Below are 6,000 nucleotides of genomic sequence, written 5' to 3'. Positions count from 1 at the left end.
TCTTTGAGAATAAGGGCTAAACAGTCCCTTTCTCTTATCTCCCATAAACTCTTTAGAATATAAGTTTTATGAGGGAAGGGGCTTTGCCTATTTTGTTACTGCTGTTTTCCAAGTGCCAAGTACAGTGTCAGGTACTGTAGGCTCTAAATATTTTGGAATGAATGAGGGAGCTCACACTCCTCCAACCCCTCACAACTTCAGCCCATGTCTGGCACGTTGCTGTGGACACTGGGTGCATTCAGAAAATGTTGGTGGAATGAGTGAGCCATTCGAGCCCCTAGTCTTTTATTTTGATTCTACCATTCTTTCACCTGGACATCTCTATTTCAAAATAGCTTAAGTAAAGCTTGATGTTGATATTTTTGTCAATGCCAGGAAAAAAAAAAGTTTGACAAGTGTGCAATCTAACTTCATGAATTTCACAACAGATGACACCCATTTTGATAAATGCATATGATTCTGCAGCTGATGAAAAAGAAAAATGATCATCATGTTAATGGTCTGTCATGAGACTGTAAAACCACATGAAGATGGGAAACAGGAAAAGTCCTCACACTGGCTTTCCAGGGGAGTCAACATAATTTGGTTAACAAGACACACTTATCTGTGAATGAATTATAGCTAAGTGTGAACCTGGCAGTTCAATTATAAAATATGTCAAAGCTTTCCAGAAGCGATTACCACCATAACATTGAATAAGGTTACCATGGGCAGAACAGACTAATTGGTAGAGGTAGGTCTATTTTTAAATGTCAAACAACATCTTGCTCCTCTTAAAGTGCCGCTCACTGCCCCTAAACTGGGAATACTAACTACCTACAGGTTTCTCATTCCCACCATTATGATCTCTCCATATTTGCTTTTTATTTTTTTAAATTTGTTTTTATGTTTGTTTGTTTGTTTGTTTGTTTAGAGAGAAAGTAGAGGAGGGGCAGAAAAAAGAAACAAAGAGAGAGAGAAACAAAGAGGGAGGGAGAGAGAATCCCAAGCAGGCTCAGCGTTGTCAGTGAGGAGCCCCCTGCAGTGCTTGAACTCATGAACCATGAGATAATGACCTGAGCCAAAACCAAGAGTCCCATGCTTATAACTGATTGAGCCACTCAGATACCTCTCCATATTTGTTTTTTAAATCACACGGTTGGGGAGAGGTCATGGAAATCTGAAACCAAGTCCGAGCCCCACCTCCCATGGGGTGGGGTACTGTAGGGTATGAGAGGGAAGAGCTCTTCATCCCATGGTTTCATTCCCCGCCCCCCCCCCCCACCAACTTCAAGCTCTGCTCCTGCCCTGCAGATGCTTTCAGCTGCATGAACTCAGTTGTCTGTCCGTCCACCTGCCTCTTTACTTAAAAGCAGAAAGCTTTCTCCCAGATGCAATCACAGCCCTCAAGAACAGTTGTCTGATCAGAATCGACAAAGTCACTCACCATCCTCCTATGATCCCTTTATTGATTCAGCTGTCATCCTCCCTCCCTAAACATACTTGTATGGACAGAGAATCTAGACTCCCAACTGTCCTACTTTGAATTCCTCCAGATGCAAACTCTGAGTCAAGAATCTCAGTGCAAGTAGTTTTTTGGGAAGTGATCCCAGAAAACACCAGAAAGAGAGTGGGGGAAGTGAGACAGGAAAGGAAAGGAAGCCAACAGAAGGGGCATTACCATGAAGTTACCATTGGAGGCAATGTGAGCTCAATTCCACTGGAAACTGGGGGAAATACTGCCGAACACACTTCAGAATTGACTCAGGTAGCCAGAGAAAGCCCTCAGATGCAATTTCTGGCATTTAAAGTTGGACTGGCAGGCAATGAAATAGTTAAGGCTGAGGAGATGTGGGAAGGGCCTTGACAGCATCTGCTACTTCAACCAATCAGGGGTAATCTGGTAACTCTGCTTATCTGTGGAAAAGCCCTTTTAGCAGCCTTTACAAAAGAAAAGAAACAGATACAAATCCTCATGCAAAGTACTAACAATTCCAACTACACCCATCATGCCACATCCCACCATTAAATGCTACTACTCATTCTACTATGCCAGCTCCCTATCTTCACATGGACAACCTGTGTTGTTCTCAGTAGAGATTAAATCCGGAGTGAAAGTGTTCAGCATTCAAGTATATTTCTTGCTACAGAAAAAAAAAGTCTATATAGATAATATTTTCTTAGAGCTAGGCAAATAGTTTTGTGTGGGCAAATATTCTTATTTTAGGAATAGGAGAACTATAAATCCTAAGGCAATTATCTTTAGGAAAATAGCAAAGTAACAGAAGAAAGAGTATTATCTTACCTTTAATGACTTTTTATAATATCAAAATAAATCATTACTGACTGAGTTGAGAGGTAATTTCAATATTATAAACAAATCACTATAACAATTAAGTTATCAGGAATGAAATCAAACTGAATATAAAAACTATTCTCCAGTAACTCAAGATGGCTTTGCCCCTTCAGTAGGAGACTAATGAGTTCCAACTATCAAATTTTCAAAAGACTCTTCTTAAATGTTATCTCTTGGAGTCTCGGGTGCTGTTTTGCCCCAAGTGTTTATAGCCCGGGACAGGAGAATGGAAATTACCACCTAGAAGAGACTAAAAATAGATAGTGCACAGTGCATTCTAAACAATGAAAGAAACAAAGGAGAGAAAACACTGAGAGAAAGAAATGAGACCAGAATGCCAACACCAACATTCTAATAGAAAGACCTTTGTTGACATTGGGCTGACTTCTCCTTCGAAGAGGAAATATATTTACTTTGTCCTGAATTCTTTTCAAGGTCCTTTTCCATAAAAATCTTATGAGTCTCTGAAAAGTTCTGTAGGATAAAACTAAAGATATTATTACCATCTTACAGAGGAAGACTGAGGCCTGGAAAGGTTCAAGTGCCTTTGGCGGGACAGCAACAGAGCATGAAAGTCACCTCACTCAGCCGCTGTCTGAAGTTCCTCCTGGGAAAAAAAAAAAAAAAAAAAAAAAGGAAACCTAGAACCGAAACTCAGGCGGAGAATACTCTATAAATCAACAACAGGCTGGCAACTTTCAGAATATAATCTCAAGACAGTGACTCTTTGAGGATGAAGAGAGCTTACATAAGGACCGCAGAGAGAGGCAGCACAAAAAACTGCCCAAAATGATCTTCAGTGAATGCTAGATCTTGGGTTGCACAAATATATTCAGGCTGTTTAATATCAGTCCTTGACAATTTCCTTTAGCTTTCATGATTGCTGGAAATAAATATATGCTACCCCTAAAGCTCAACCCTCAAAGGAAATACCTAGCGCTGATAAACAAGTTCTATAATTTCATGTGCTCTCTAAAAAGTAATGACTCTCAGAAACTTTAGAACATTCCAAGAGCAAGTTAAGGAAATGGCAATTTATTTAGTATGTTAATAAAACATGGAGATGCCTGAAGCAAGCCAGTATAATATGGTGGGAAACTTTCACTAGATAACACCCATTTGTTGTTGTCATATGATCTGCATAGAACTGAGGACAATACCAGATTCACCATTGATTCGGTTGGTTGGGCTGTTTTTCCACTTTGGAGACCCTGCTTGGAATACTTACAAATTAGTTTCCTTCTCAAGTATCCATTGCAGCTAATGTAAACAATCCTCATGTATTAGGTCTGTTGGAAAGAATCTCAAAGCCCTTATTCAATGATGCACTGCTTTATGTATGATTATAGATACATGAGAATGTCTGGTCATCTGTTCGATACATTTGTTGAATGCTTACCCAGATGCAAACACTACTTCTAGCATTTGATTGGAGAGACAAGAGCTATTTTAACTGCTACATTGTAACAATGGAATAAGTTAGCATGAGTGTTAAAAAAATGTGATATTGGATAAAGAATTAGTTGAGAGAGGAATGTGCTTATCCAACTTGGGATATGACCAAGATCAACCATGTACCAAAAATAATAACTTTAATTTAAAAAATATATAACTTCTCAGGGCGCCTAGGTGGCTCAGTCGGTTGGGCGAGCGACTTTGGCTCGGGTCATGATCTCTTGGTTTGTGGGTTCAAGCCCCGAGTCAGGCTCTGTGCTGACAGCTCAGAGCCTGGAGCCTGCTTTGGATTCTGTGTCTCCCTCTCTCTCTGCCCCTCCCCTGCTCACGCTCTGTCTCTCTCTCAAGAATAAATAAACATTAAAAAAGATTTTATATATATATATATATACATATATACATATATACATATATATATGTATATATATATATATATATATAACTTCTGCTACATATATATATGTATATATATATATATATATATATATATATATATATATATATAACTTCTGCTTTTTTCAAACACCGGGCATTCCTAATTTATATTAGGAGAAGCTAATGATTGCTTTTCCAATAATAAAGCATCCCTTACCTAACTTGTACCCCTAATTCTTTGTGTCTTTGTCTACCCACCTCTCCCTTCTTTGTCAACCCGCTACATTGAATTAATTCCACAACTCACTTTTTCTCTTCTGCTCTCTAGTCTACCAGTGAAATTAATCAAAACAAGGAAATAGGAACCATTTCAACCAGTGGTCTTTGGTCCCCAGGTAGTTCTTCCATGCAGGTATGCATTGCTTATACTACGTGTTTTTAGTTGCCATTGGCAAAATTCACCAGTGTTCTCCATCATGCCACCTAAATCACATCATTGGTCGGACACAACCTTGCCTCTTGCACCATGGGCAAAAGAGGAGCTGTGAACTCTCCACCCTCCAATGTGGAATTTTGTCTAACACTCCTCCCCTCGCCCTACCTTCATTACTGCCGATCTTGGGGAAAGAGGTACCTCTTCTCATGGTGAAGGCTTATCTTGTCACCTGGCCCCTGGCCCCTCCTCTTCCACTCTGTCAAGCCCATTTATTCCCTGACCCACTATTTTCTATCTCTGCTGTCAGTTTTTACAAAACCACTCTGGGCCTTTTTCAGTAGAGCCTTGATATATTATTACATATATGTGTGACCTAATATATGGCATTGAAAATTCTTGAGCCTTCCTTAGCTTCAAATTTCTCTTTATTTGATTTCCAGAAGGCACCATCTCCTGACCTACCACTCTGCCACCTACTCTCAGTCACTGTCACTAACTTTCCCTCAGGATTTTTCTGTTCATCAAAATTAACACACGCATATTGCAGAAATTTTTGAGAATACATTCGAAGAGAGTAAAATAAAATTTTCTAAATATAAATAATCTGAGCATTGTGGAGTAGCTCTCGCTAGGCCATATGTTTTCATAATCAAATTCCAATCGTGCTATGTTCATTATCTTGATTGTGGTGATGATTTTATAGGCATATACATATGCCAAATGTATCAAATTGCAAACTTTAATACATGTAGTTTATTGTATGTCAATTACACCTCAATTAAGCTGTTTTTAAAATGTAAACAATATAAGGAGAAATACATATTATTCAGAAATATAATTAAGGCAATTGAAATTGAGTATTTGAATCTACTATAATTTTTTAAAAATCTTCGGCAATGAATGCATTGACAAAGGAGAATGAAGAGGGCATGAATGATCATTGTAACTGAAATGCAGAACTGGATTCCTTGTTTCGGTTTGGGGCTGAAATTCTCCTACCTTGGGAAGGTTGTCTCTTTCTGTTTGGCTGGAAAAAGCATAATCTAACAGACATGATAACCAAAGCAATCAGAGCCATGTTTGTGAGATTAAAAAAAAAAATCAGTCATGCTATAAATAGCTTTGTAGTCAGTTTTTTCCACATAAGCACTCTGCCATATCAATTAAAATTCCCCAACACATGGAATATTTGGGATATCTCACAGATGCTCAAACACCCAATGAAGAGATTGTAATTTATTTACCTGAGTACCCAATAATAGGATAATGGCTTCTTTCCAACTTTTGATGATCATAAAAATAAATGATTAATATTCTTGTGCATAAATTGTTTTGTGCATCCAGATGGTCCCTTGAGATTCCTGGGAGTGAAACAACTGAGCAGAAGAGAACCACCAAT

General features: G+C 38.5%; 1 long non-coding RNA gene across 1 annotated transcript in view; it reads right to left on the bottom strand.

Moving 5' to 3' along the window:
• Positions 1-1,329: 1,329 nt before the first annotated feature.
• The window catches only part of LOC123383417, a 146,987-nt gene continuing 142,316 nt past the window's right edge, over positions 1,330-6,000 (bottom strand). Inside the window, exon 4 of the long non-coding RNA XR_006593127.1 lies at positions 1,330-2,942. This is a non-coding gene — a long non-coding RNA (uncharacterized LOC123383417). The remainder of the gene's footprint in view (positions 2,943-6,000) is intronic.

This window comes from Felis catus, chromosome X, assembly GCF_018350175.1.
Source record: "Felis catus isolate Fca126 chromosome X, F.catus_Fca126_mat1.0, whole genome shotgun sequence".
In the NCBI taxonomy this organism is placed as follows: domain Eukaryota; kingdom Metazoa; phylum Chordata; class Mammalia; order Carnivora; family Felidae; genus Felis; species Felis catus.
This window is presented reverse-complemented; position numbering and strand designations above follow the sequence as displayed.